Below are 13,740 nucleotides of genomic sequence, written 5' to 3'. Positions count from 1 at the left end.
TAAATGGTCCCTGTTCTCTTTCTTAGTCTGTTTTTTCAGATAGTCCTTTCTAGGCACTGCTTTGTAATGTTTTCTACTTTCTCCCTTGACAGCTTGAAGATTCGGGGTAATTCACTAATCAGTCAAATAGTTCAAATAATGGACCCCAAAAATGTAGGTTGTTAATTATTTTTCAGTATGATGACAATTTAATGTTTTACAGTGGAGCCTTTTGGTAATACCTAAAATAGCTTTGGACATACTGAGAACTAGAATCATAATTTGCACTTACATAATGCCAGGCTTTGGAGGATATCAAAGCACTTTATAGCATTTAATGAATGAAGCTTTCCACACAGGAGGTACTAAACTAATATAATCCCCCTTTACAGATGGCAAAACTGGGGCATGGAGAGGTGAAGTGACTTGCTAAAGGTCACATGGATAGTTAGGGGCAGAGCCAGGAACAGAATCCAGATCAGGGCTCCTGCCAAAATAGGACAGCATAAGTATTTGTTCAAGTCCTGGGCAGGAGAGTGACACTTACCAGGGTGGTAGAGTGTTCCCCAGTCATTAGGTCTGATCTGTGTTGCTCTACATAGTGTGACAAAGCTCTGTCCTTGCCTCCGTGGGTCCCGCATTTCCTGGCAGATTTTGTGAACCTCAGAGGCTCACTGTGACCCTCCACATAACCCTTCTCTCTAGAGACAAGGGTCACAGTCTACTGACCCATTTTCATCATAAGCCAGCGAGGGAGGTGAGGAGTAGTTATCCTTCCTTGCACAGTCTCTGTTGTCTCCCCATCTCAGTGATTAATCAGGGGGCAAAGGTGGGTGGGGGAGCCCGGGCCCACCCTCTACTCCGGGCTCCAGCTCAGGGACCCTAATAGTATCAGCTATGGTAGCTGACCTTTTAGAAATATAACATATACAATTCCCTGGGCTACTTCCCCCACAGCAGCCCTCACTTCCACAAGCTCCACTTCACCCTTACATCAGGGCCTCCTTCCTTGTGCCTGATATGGTGTGTACTACTCAGCCTCTCCAACAGCACAACTTCCTCCCACAGCTCCTGACTAACTGGGAGGCTTTTAACTAGTTTCAGCCAGCCCCTGACTGGCTTCAGGTATCCCAATCAACCTAGCCTTCTCCCTGCCTTCTGGAAAGTTCTTAATTGGCCCCAGGTGTCTTAATTGACCCAGAGCAGCTGCCATTTCACTTATCCTGGTACCAGAGATTTGTTTAGCCTGGAGCTAATATATCTATCTCCCACTACTTTTCCATAGCCATCTGGCCTTGCCCCATCACAATAGCCAGAGTACTTGTTCCCCTTTCTCTAGGACACCACTGTGCTGACCTGATGTATAGTAGTGGCTGTCCCACAGGTACTGCTCCCAGTGCCTGATTCTTTGGTGCAAAGAGCCTGATGCACTCCCTGGATTTCCTCATTCCCAGATGCCACAGGAGTGACTCCTCCTGGACAGCTAGAACCTCTTCTGTGCTCCTTTTGCTCTCTCTCTCTCTCTCTCTTCCACACAGGAGAGGCCCTTTCACTTTGGAGCGTCCTCTCTCCTCTGCTAGTCAACCCCTACAAGAGCAGGGCCCTGTCTCCTCTCCTTTGCCCCCTCATCTGCTGAAAAAGCTCTTTCTGATATTCTGGACCCCAGCTTTCACCAGTGCCTGCAATGAGTTCCTGCCACTACCCCCTCCTCCGAGCCCACGGGGAAGTTGACGGATGGATTAGAGTAAGTTAGGCCTGCCCGGACTCTGTGTATTTGTTTGGGTGAAGGTGAGTGTGGTTGGGTGAGAGAGAGAGAATGAATGTGTTATAACAAATGAATGGGTGCCTGGGTGATAGAAGGAGAGAATGAATGAGTGTAAGAGTGATTGAGAGCATATAGGCAAGAATAAATGAGCCAATGTGTGGGTGAATTAGAGAATGAACAAGAATGAGAAAGAATGGGCAAGGGAGAGAGTGACGTGGAACAGAAGCCATTCCTTTATTCTCTCAGTAGCCAGCCCATAGAGTACCATTTTGTTTACTATATTTCTTACTATGTACTATGGAACTGGGTATTTTCTTGAAGCATTATAAGCTTTCAACTCTACAAAGTAAAATCTTCTACCTATATTTTGCTCCATCTGTTTAAACTGGACACACATAATAAATGTCACCATGCAGTGGCCTAACAGGATTATTTCGGGATAATCCTGGTCTTTATGTTAAAAGGAATGAGGACATTGGGTAAAAACTGTGTTGTGGCTAATCTTTGTGGCAATATATGTAATGAGCATCTCCAATGTGTCTTAAGGCTATCCCTGAGATAAGGGTATCAGACTTCAGAGTCTGTGTAAAACATTTTTGTAAACAGGTGCAAGTAGCTTTGGATTTTTTCCTCAGTAATTGCAGCAAAAATGTTACTGCTTGATTGTTACCTGTAAGCTATATCAGCTGTTAGTGCCTTTTTCTGTAGATGTAGGATTTTACACATTACGTTCTGGTTCTTGAACAGGTACAAAATGTGAAAAAATTTATAGATGTGGGAAACTGACACTCCCCTATTGTAATGTAATATGGAATAATAAAAGACTGATTCAGACTTTTAGATCTATTCCAGTGATTTTACAGTGAGCTAGAAATGACCAAACAAATAAATGATCACATATGTTTATAGCATACAAATCCAATCAGCCAACCAAAGGCTACTTTTGATAGCCCACATATTTATTAAAGAAAGCACGTTTTCAGACAGAATAACAATGTTTGCTTGATTCAGATCCTTCATGTCCTGCACATCTTTTGACTCTTATGAAGAGGTTGTCCTTGGCCTGACTTCATGTTCTCTTGGGCTACTAAACTGTGGGGTTCTTCATCCCTTATAAACACTAGACATGCAGCAAGAAAATGTTTGCAGATGAGTACCAAGAGAACTTCATTTGAAGCCTGTGGAAAACTAACATTTTTCATATAAAGGATTCATCTGCACAACTGTGTCGGATTCTGTTTTCAATATCAGGCTGCATCATCATGCTTCAAAGTTGTATTTAGTCCACTTGTGTTGCTCCTGACTAGCTCCTGAGACTCCTTTTGGCTGTATGTTTTATGATTTTTATTTATTATTTCCGGTCTTATTACAGTTTTCTTTTTAAATAGCAGGTCGAGCTGACTCACTGCTGTTGACTCCATGACCTGCTTCCCATTTCAACCTCCACCTGTTTAAAAAGTTTGCTAGCTGACATTATATCCCCTGGGATCATCTGAGCAGTGGACCAGCAAAAAACAAACCAAAAGGTAAAACTCCTCCTTGCTTGTGAGGCAGGAGTTCTATAGTCACATAAGTAAATCACTGATTTGCTGATTGTTGAACCTAGGGAATGGGAGAGAAAGAGGAAACCTCATGCTGAGCGAAAAGAGCTGCTTGAAGTAAAAAAAACCTGGGTTTTGCCATATCAGCTGCTTGAAGTGCTAGGGGAAGAATACTTTCCTGTTCTTGATATAAAATACCCTGAAAAGGAAGGGAGATGCAGAGCAATCTAGTCAGTAGTCAGTGGAGTGGGAGTTAGGATTCTATTCTTGGTTCTACCATTGACATGCTCTGTGACTTATTATTTAACTTCTCTGTGTCTCAGTTTACCCACGTGGTAAGTAGAGGTTGTAAGGATAGGTACTGTAATGGTTGCTGTTACTATTTTAATTGCTTGTATTCTGGTAGTGCCAACAATATTCTAGGTTCTGTGCACACAGAATGAAAACACAGTCCCTGTCCCACGTAATTTACAATCTAACTAATTATGTGACTAGTATGGGAGTGACTATTGAGAAAGATAATATTACTATATATATATATATAATGGTAATCAGTAATTGTAATAAGCATCTGTGCATGCCTATTGTGAGCTAACTAGATATTTCTAGAGCTCTGAGCAGACTTTGACTGAGCCAAGTGCATTTCTTAAATGTGCCTTCTCTCCTGACAAGTCAAATTTCTGTATGCTTATAACTAACCATTACAAGACCAGTAATTCTCACCCTTTTCATGGGGGTGTTGAGGCTAACAGGAACACATTGTTAGGTAGCTTTGCACCACAATCTAGGCTTTATTTTTGTTAAATGCCTTACAAATCTCATATTAATAGAAACATTTGGTTTATTTTTTTAAAATGCACATAGAAATGGGGGGGAGGGTGTTTTTGGATTTAAACATTTCCCTACAGTGTTTTTACAACCCCAAAGGAAATACATTGTTCTAGCATAGGAGAATCTCCAACTGAAACTGACTAGAAGCAAAAATAAAGCTGAGAAACCAATTTTCATTTCCCAAGATAAGCAGCATGTAAAAAATAAACCAACCTCAAAACATAATAATAGGGGAACATTAAATTAGTTTCAGCTCAATAGTCCCAAGTGTTATTAGTAACACAGGTAAGGAAATTACTTAATAAAAATATATGATTTTTAACTTGACAGTGTCCCTCTTAATTAAGTTATGAGATCCTCAGATGAAAGATGTTATAAAAATGCAGTATATAGCTTCTGATATTTATAAGAGAATGCTAAAGGTCTAGCTCAAACCGATTAAAGCAAGGAAAATCTCATTGAAACCTTTCATTCTATTATGGGTATTTCTAAAGACACCTATCTCACCATGCTGTCTCTAGTACCGTATCTGACTAGCTCCTTAAATCACCCTCTTTTGATGCAGGAATTGCACGTATTTGCAGTCATTTTGGCCAAGTCATACATGTATTGGAAATACAACTAAGGGCTTCTGAAAAAAAAAATTGCATTATTTTCAAAGGTGGTGACTGTGATGAAATAATGTTTGAAAGCCTGTATCTACTGCCCACCTAAATTACAAGTTATACTAAATCAGCCTCTTGCTACATATTTAGTTTTTCACAGAACCTTCAAATATTTGTGTCAGTCTATTAGCTGAGCATCCTCCCAGCTCCTATTATAGGGCCAAATCTTGCTTGCTTTATTGAAGCAAATAAGTCCCATTGACTTCACTGGAACTAATTAAGTGAATACATAAAGCAGTATTTGGCCCACATATGCAATTTTACTTATCACTGGTGTCCCTTTCCACAGTATTTAGCCCAGTTCTCTGGTACTGAGGTACTGTAGAAATTAAATTATTTATAATATAAATAGATTGTAAGGATGAAGTCCTGGCCCTGTTTAAGTCAATGGAAAAACTCTCATTGACTTCAGTGGGGTCAGGATTTCATCCTAAATATCCAAACTATAAGCCCTTAGGGGCAAGGATCTACTAGTAGCATTTCTTACCTTGCTTTAACTGCCTGTCAGATTCTTCGGCACTGTAAAAACAATAAATGATATTAAAAATGTATATGGCATGAGCATTTTTGTAATGCCCGGAAATCAGGCAGGTCAAAAGTCTGTCCCAATCAGTAGTTAGAGTTTGCACAAGAAGCAAGAAGCCCAATTGCTGGGTGGGTGAGTCAATCCAAGGGAAAGGTATGGCAAGGCAGCTGACGGAGTCTGGCGAGGCAGCAAGGCAAAGTCAGGTGGGTCTGAGTGAAAACGAAACCTTCCTGTAGGTGGCATATGCCTTCTTAGCTGCATCAAGATGTTGCATTAGCTTCTCTTGGTTTTGTTGGATGTGGTGTATCAGATCTGAGGCTGCAGGGACAGCAGGCACCGTGAGAAGAGCAGAATGAAAATGGGGGTGAAAACAGTAGTTAGCAAAAAAACAGGCTAATCCAGGTCAAGACATGGTCCATGTTATTCTATGCAAATTCTGTGTATAGAACCAGTGAAGAGCAAATGTTGGTGGAAATTTGTGAAACATTGTAGGTACTGTTCCAATACCTCATTCACTCTTTCTGACTGACTGTCTTTTACAGATGATAGGAGGTTGAGGTATGGAGACGCACCACTAGTAAGTGGAATACCACCCTCTAAAACTGTGACATAAACTGGGATCCCTGGTTTGAAGTAATGTGGCTGGGAGGCCATGGAGGCAGAAAACATGGGAGATGAAGAGACAGGCAGTGTCCTCAGTGGTGGGGAATTGTGTGCAGGGAATGAAGTGTGCCATCTGTGTAAACTGGTCATCCCCTGGCCGGATCCTGACTAGATTGTAGGCTCTTGGGAGATCCAGCTTGGTGAATATCTGGGCTGTCCTTACTAGGCCTAGCAGCTCCGGGATCATGTCTGCACGGTATTTTATGGGAGGAGAAACAGCTAACCCTAGAAGTAACAAAGCTCTTTGTGCTGCTTGAGACAGTACACCCTCTACCACCCGTCCTGGAGGACGGGTGGGGTGTCTGGCTGGGGGTTCTGGAAACCTGGACTTGGGGCTGAAAGGCATTTGGTTCAGCAGTACTCTGAGCTAAAAGTCACAGTATGGTGCCACCAGAAGATACTCGGGTAATGCTTGGCCAGCCAGGGGATTCCAAGTATCACAGGGAAGTGTGGGGACCAGATTAAGCTGAATCAATTGAGTTCATAATGTTCCCCAATTACTGTTTCCAGACCTGTGGTTTCCTGACTGACAGGACCAGAGGTGAGCAGTGAGCTGTCAGCTGTCTCATCCAAGTTGGGGCAGCCTGAGGGTGCCTGGAGAGACCAAGGAATTGTGCTTCAGTGGTGTCTGTGGATCTATCCCTTTCCCCAGAGTCAGTAAAAGCCTGCCTGAGAGAAACAGCTTGTCTGGAATTCTGATGTAAGAATTGCAGCTGTAGGTGAAGGGATGATCTTAAGGGGGTTCGGAAGATACCTGTAAGGGCTTGGCCAGTGAGGTTTTCTATGTTACCCAGGTTTGACCACCCCTGATTGAAGCTGGGCAGGTCAGCAATGCTACCCCTGCGGGTTCCATGCCACTTTCCTTGGAGCAGGGGCGAGACCAGGAGATTGAAAAATTGGTCTGAGCAAACTATCAAGCCTGGAAATCAGGCTGGTTAATGGGCAGTCCTGATCAGCGGTAAGAGTTTGCTCAAGAGATCTGATTGCTGGGAGATCCAATCTAAGGGAAAGGTACAGCGAGTTGACTTGTAGGATCGGGCGAGGCAGCAATGCAGGTTCAGGTGGGTTGGAGTAGTACCTGTGGGCAATGGCTCATTGCTCAGACAGGTCCAGAAGGGAAGCAGGAAGTTTATGTATAGTCACCAGCCAGTGAGGGCCAAGACCCTGTCGCAAATCAGGAAGTGTGTCGCAGAACCCTGGAAGCTGGCCCACCCAAGACTGTGAATTCCCTGAGCCAATACTGCTTTCCAAACACCGACTAGGCCTGAGTTTGAGAGCAGTGTCCTGACAATTTGAAAGAGAAGTACTTGTTAATATATTTGAAACTCTTGCTTGTCTGCCTTCAGATAAACTCCTAAGTAACACAGATAATAAAGCTGTTTATTTTAAATACTTCCTTCTAGGAATATTGCCAGCCACATCTTCAAGGGGAAAAAATGGGCATGATATCTTAACATGATTATGATTGTAAACCAGTTTTCTATAGGGGTTCAAGGTATAACGCCTAGAACTGATAGAATAGAATTTGTCTTATGACAATCATGCCTGGCATAGAAAATGAATATAGAGAAGACTTCTCCTTAGATTAACTCTGTGCTGCTGATGTGTTCAATGAGCCTGTTTCCTGTTTTGCTTTGTAAGGATCCCCCTTATAATCCAATCCCTTAGAGGCATTTTATCTGCTAATACGTGTAATGACAGGCATTCCTGCTGTCATTTATGAAATTAGAAGACATTTATTTTTATTCAGTTTGGGGGTTCAAAACTGCTAAGTTTCTTGACTGGAATAGAAGCTGTATATTCACATGTTTCTGGAAGAATTCACTGGCACACCTGGTTGTCCAACTTTCCATTTATCATCAGTCAGTGCTGAACTAGTCACAACTCACTGCATGCGTGGATTTTCATCATATTTGAAAATGCTCTGTGTGTTTAATTCCTTGCACTTCATCTTAAAAGTACACTTACTTAGCTCCTTAGTCTTCTCTCACTCACACTGGTTGAGTCAGGAGTCTGAAGTCTATAGAGTTACACCATTGTAAACTTATGCGAGAGGAGACTCAGACCCATGGCATTTCAACTACAGAAACAGGGCACAACGTTTTGCATATTTAGCCATCTATATAAAGGGTTTTAGAGAGCCTTCTAGGGTGTGTGAGAGTGGCTCAGATTTTATAAAGTACTCTGAGGAACTCTCTGTTATAAATTACTCTTGGCTGGAGTGACTTATGGGGAGAGCAAACCATCTTGGAGGCCTGATGCTGCTGGATTTAGCCAATTATGCTTTTTCCGGCTCCAACCATTGTTTCTCCTTTAAACCAATAGAAACCTCCTTTGCCAATCTCCTGCCATCTTTTTAAGCTGCAAGCAATCAACATAGTCAAGATTTAGGAATCTACCATTGGCTGCCGGGACCAAAGTGTTTCCTTTGAACACCAATAGCAACAGTTACTGAACTGGGTTGCTTATAACCTTTTCATCCTTGCTTAGTTTTATCAGTGTTTGTCAAAAACAGTAAATAGAGTTTATGCTTCTTAACTCTGCAGATAATAAATAACAGTGATTGCTGCTGCCTTAGTAGGCATCAGACATCTGCAAGTCAATTATCTGAATACTCAGGTGATCACTACGTGGATGAACAAAACCCAAGTTTCATATCTTTTACAATCAGCATGATATTGGACCATGAAGTCTGTAAGAAGTAGAGTGAGCAGGTGGGTGTGGTGAGCTTAGAACAAAGGGAGACTTATATTACATTCTGAATTCAGATGTTATATCATCAGCCAGTCCCTAGTTCCCTAATTCAGGGCACAGGTATATTCTGTCTGAAGTATGAATTCAAGCAGTACTGTCCCTTGGTTTAAAGGAAGATGTGTTACCACTGTGGAGTAAGTACATCTGTAAACCAGACCATAATGCAGAATCCTAGGTTTTTCAAAGCATGTGGGGGGAATAATGTGCTGCTCTGGGGAGCTGCAAAAATGTTCAGATTAATCATCTGGACACAAGGTTGTGACTCTAGAGGCTATTTAGCATGGAGTTAGCAGAAGCACTAAAATCACAAGCAAAATGTTAGGGTAGGTCACTCAGTTCTGCTGGGAAGAAATATCATCCTTTTAACTTGCAAAATTCTGCTATCTAAAGATGAGCCTGTATAGAATAGCTCAGGCAGGGGCAGCACCAATAAAACCTGTAACTGTCACTAATTTCACCCTCACTGGTATTTGGTCTATGTAACTGCTGTTTCCTCTTCCTAATTCACATTATAGCTGAGATTTTTTGTTTATCCACATGAGTAGACAAGCTCATGAAATGGTCTCAAGCAGCAAATGGCTTTGGAAGCCAGACAAAGTGAACTAATCTCCAGTTTATGAATGTTTTGCAATGCTGAAGGAACAAATGCTGCAGCAAACAACTTTAAAGAGGCACTGGGGTGGGAGGTTGCTAAGGAGAAGTATTAGCGATGGAGGAAGAGCAATAATGCCCCAAGAAAAATGACATGCTGGGTAAGGACATTTATGTTAAGGAGGACAATAGAAGGATCAGCTAGAAGGACACAGGATTTGGGGTGAGGGAGGAAAATAGAGGAGATGGACTACGTGACCATGGAGAGAAAAGGGGCAAGAAAACCTGCTGGGCTCCCACTAGCCACGCTTTGGTTTGAAAAGGGAGATTTGAAGTTTTAAAAAAAACGAACGTCTTCTCCAGATTGATGAGGAAGGGCCATGCAGGTGAGAATCTTCTCCACTATCATACTACTCAAACTGCTTCAAACTGCTATCCAGAGTAACAAATAATGCTTTGAGCTCTCTGGATGAAAGTCTCTTTAGAAGTCCAAAAGATTGTTTAAAGGCCAGACCCAACAGCTCTTAGTCCTAATTCAGGCAAAACTACCATTCAGAATTGAAAACAATCAAGCATCCATTCCTAACCTATTGTTCTTATAAGCCCAGCAACCTTGCCTGGTGCTACACAGTGTGTAAATCAGGTTAGAATGTTGTCCCGGGTTTCTTTGTGATTGTTTTTGGGGGTAAGGAGGAGAAATGTGGATATCTTCCATTTGTTTGTGAACAAATTTTACCTGAAGTTGGTAATCACTGGCCATCATCAAGTAATCACTTGGGCAGTTCTTTGGGTATATAGTCCTCAGCTCTTAAAATGCTAAACGATCCTTGTTGAACATTCCCATGAGGTGTTGAGCACCCTCAAGTTCCATTCAAGTCATTGTGAGTTAAGAGAGCTCAATAAAGTGTTCAGCACAGTGCAGAAACAAGTCCTTAATGCTCATAGGCAGACCTTACTTGAGCAAAACTCCCACTGAAATCAGTTGAAGATTTCCCTGAGTGAGGACTGAGTTAAAAACTTAGGGCATAATTCTGATCTCAAACTACCTTTTACCCAGGTGTAACTCCCATTACTTCAGTGATATTTCACCAATGTAAAGGAGACCAGAACCTGGCCCTGCATGAGGACTTCAAGATTTGGCCCCACATCTGTAGTTCTTTTTTATGTTATTTATTTCTTTACAAGGAGGGTTACACTAGACTATAATAACCCTTACCTCAAAGTTCACTTGAAATAAGATTTTTTTATTTAAAAAAACCCACCTAAAAATAAAAGTTGAGCTACGCTCAGCCAGGGTGGGAAATTCCATTGTGGCTGAAAGCCCATGGCAGGTAGAGTGGAATTTAATGAAGGAAACTGTTGTGTTTTTGTGTCTTTCTGTATGTTTTTCCTTTAAAACCAAGAGCTGGGCAGGCTTCCCATTTGACCTGATGTGACCCAAGCAAATTACTTCTTATATAAAAACAACTGCAGACTTGGAGAATGTGAAAATGCACTGTATCCTTTTTCCAACTCAGGGAAAACGAAAGCCTGAGAAACAAGACGGCCCTGTCAATATTGGTTGAGCAAAACTATCACTCAAGCCCAATAAAGGGAGATTAGAACAGGCTTCTTTATGCCAGAGGGATTCATTATAAGTTAGATCTCTTTATGTTTTTTTTAAACAGACACACTTACCGTCAGTAGGAGAAAAAAATCCATTTTTTGGATTGTGTGTTTTATGAAGGGAGGAAAAAGGAAGAACTGATTAGACAGAGGGAAAGAAATGTTTGATCTTATATTGCAAAACTAAGAGAAATAAAGTAATCATTTTAAGAGAGAGGGAGGAAAGGACAGCTTTTAGTTTTTGCTGCAGCACTGGAACAGCCTAGTTGCAGCGTTTCAGGGTGTGTCCATTGATATTGTATTCAGATGTCTTGCCTTGGCATGTGTACTGACGGATTTATTTAAAAAACAAAGCAAAAAAAAAAGCATTGTGGGCTTGTGAAATTACTTCATGAAATCCTTCCCTTTATGAATTATTTTGATCACAGGCCTGTTGTTTAAATTTCTAAAGTACTATGTTTTTTTAATTGCCTTCTTTTCAGAACTATCTGCTCTAAAGTTGGCGTCTCCCACATAACAGCATTCAGAAATTAAAGGCGGGAGGGGGCAGGGAGGAGGTATGGAGGCTTTAATCTGACCAGAGGACTAATGTAATGCATAATCAAATTCACATCTGCTGTGGGTCACAAATGAAATGAGTTTAAAGGTCTTGACTGAATGTCTAGTATGCAGACAAATGTAAACTGGAGAATTTGTTCAGTTGAAGGACAAATAAACACTCTTTGATGACTGTCATACTCTGTCATTGTATGGGAGATGAGAATAGAAATTGTTTTCAGTCTCTTGCTGAAAATCAAGTTAAAGGGCTTCCCAATCAGGAAGGGACCAGTCTGTTGGAGAGATGCAACCTTGTGGAGTGTATACAAAGCCATTAAGAACCACATTTCCAAAACATGACATCTGTACACATACAATCACCTTCAGACACAATTTTTTGCACACTGTCACTAATGGTTGTGCAAATAGTTTTGAGTGTGTATATTTCATCACTGTGTGTACAAGTGATTGAATGGGCAAAGTGGCACGTGCACAAATGGAGGCTGTTTTGAAAATCTTGCCCTAAAAATGAAGCTGGCCAAGAAAGTTTTGATATTTAGGATCCTTGTGGGGACCTGCACTCTCGATGCTGCTCACTTGCACCAGGAAACGCTCTTTGTCAGCATTGTCATTGGTTAGATCCTGTGTTCATTTCGAAAACGAAAGATGATACTCTTAAACTAGGCATACAAGGAAGCATGTTCTACTGGTTAAAGCACTGTGCTAAGAGTCAAAAGAAAAGGGTTCCATTTCTGCCTGTCCCCTGGACCTGTTGAGAGACCTTGGACAAGTAACTTTGTTTATTATTTATTTATTATTTGTATTTATAAGCATCATGGTATTTGGGAGTACCATTCTGTGCCTCAGTTCCCACATCTGTAAAAGGAGAATAATAATGCCTACCTCACATGTGTTTAGTGAGGCTTAATTCATGAATGTTCTTTAAGAGCTTCAGGATCCTAGGACGGTAACCAATATAGCTCTTGAAAGTACTAGTATTTGTATCGTGTGTAAGTGGCGATACACAGAACTGGTGCCATCAGCCCATTATTAGTGCAGGGGGCTTGATTGGTGTTTGTTTGTTTGTTTTTCTCTGATTTGTTTTCAGTACTCAGCCTTCTGAATTTCCTAATTAGCTCATGATTTCTAAGTGTTTTGCAAAACCAAGAAAAGAATAAATGAAGTATTACAGACTGTTGTGAAGGAAATTTAAGAATAGCCATTTGGCTGCCTGACCAGCATGCTAAGCAAAATATATTTTGTTCTTTGCAATGTGGCAACTCTCTAAAGGCGGTATAGATCTCAACCCCTGGGTTATTTGTATTCAGCTGGATTCAGGAGGGTTACAAAGAGACAAATAGTGCAAAACCTATTACCAGATTCTAGAGAGACTTCACCAAAGCCTAGTGACCCTCTGTTCCCAGAAATTCCTTGCTTCTTCTTCTGTGTTGTATTAGGACAGCTTGAGATGCAACAGATTGAGTATCGCTGAGTAGGCTTTGCCTGATGCTTTTCAGTGCTCATGCTCTCACATAGGAGGCAGTGGCATATTGTACCTGATGTCCTGAAATCTATAATCACATTAACCTTTCTTTCTTTCTTTCTTTCTTTCTTTCTTTCTTTCTTTCTTTCTTTCTTTCTTTCTTTCTTTCTTTCTTTCTTTCTTTCTTTCTTTCTTTCTTTCTTTCTTTCTTCATATTCTGAGACAGCATGTACACCAAGTCATATAACTTTGTTTTATATATTCTTTTAAACCTCTCCTCCCAGACCAGCTGACTCAAAACTCATTCATGTAGTTGTTCATTTAACATGTTATTTTTGGAAATATGACTTCTTTATCATAGTTTTTATAACTAGTCTATTAAAATGTACTGGAGGAACAATCAAACCATCTACATAAGTGTGTTTCAGGCTCTGTACTCTTTCTATAATAACAAAATAAACACATGTATACATGTCACCAAAATTTTGTGACATTGTGAATATCTCGCCTCATGCAATGCTGCTGAGAGTTACTGCAGTTGGGATTTGTTGGAATGTGTAAAGGTTTGTGTAGAAAAGTTCATTGATCTTTAAGGAAAGGCCTGAGCCTTCTGCTGCAGTTTTAAATTTGCCTTGTCTGTCTATTATGGAGTTTCAGAAAAATATAATTAGAGAAGTAGAATGTAATCTATGTCTTGAGAAAATAAGGACTTCTCAGCATTTTACAGTGCAGGTCACACAGCACATTGATGAAGGCAGTATAATTAGACAGAAATTTTCTGAGAAAGAAAATGGGGATAG

General features: G+C 40.9%; 1 protein-coding gene across 8 annotated transcripts in view; it reads left to right on the top strand.

The window, feature by feature from the left end:
• The window catches only part of ZBTB20 (zinc finger and BTB domain containing 20), a 669,002-nt gene that overhangs the window by 367,262 nt on the left and 288,000 nt on the right, over window positions 1–13,740 (top strand). For 6 of the 8 annotated variants that reach the window (XM_073308823.2, XM_073308794.2, XM_073308802.2 and 3 more), the window contains one exon: window positions 3,133–3,270. The exons of 1 other annotated variant lie outside the window; for it this stretch is intronic. The gene's annotated coding sequence lies outside the window, so the exon portion shown is untranslated. The remainder of the gene's footprint in view (window positions 1–3,132; window positions 3,271–13,740) is intronic. One more of the 8 variants, XM_073308776.2, reaches the window with a different exon arrangement.

The sequence above is a fragment of the Lepidochelys kempii genome, chromosome 1 (genome assembly GCF_965140285.1).
Source record: "Lepidochelys kempii isolate rLepKem1 chromosome 1, rLepKem1.hap1, whole genome shotgun sequence".
NCBI lineage: Eukaryota > Metazoa > Chordata > Testudines > Cheloniidae > Lepidochelys > Lepidochelys kempii.
The sequence above is the reverse complement of the archived record's forward strand: the minus strand, read 5'-3'. Positions and strand labels throughout refer to the sequence as shown.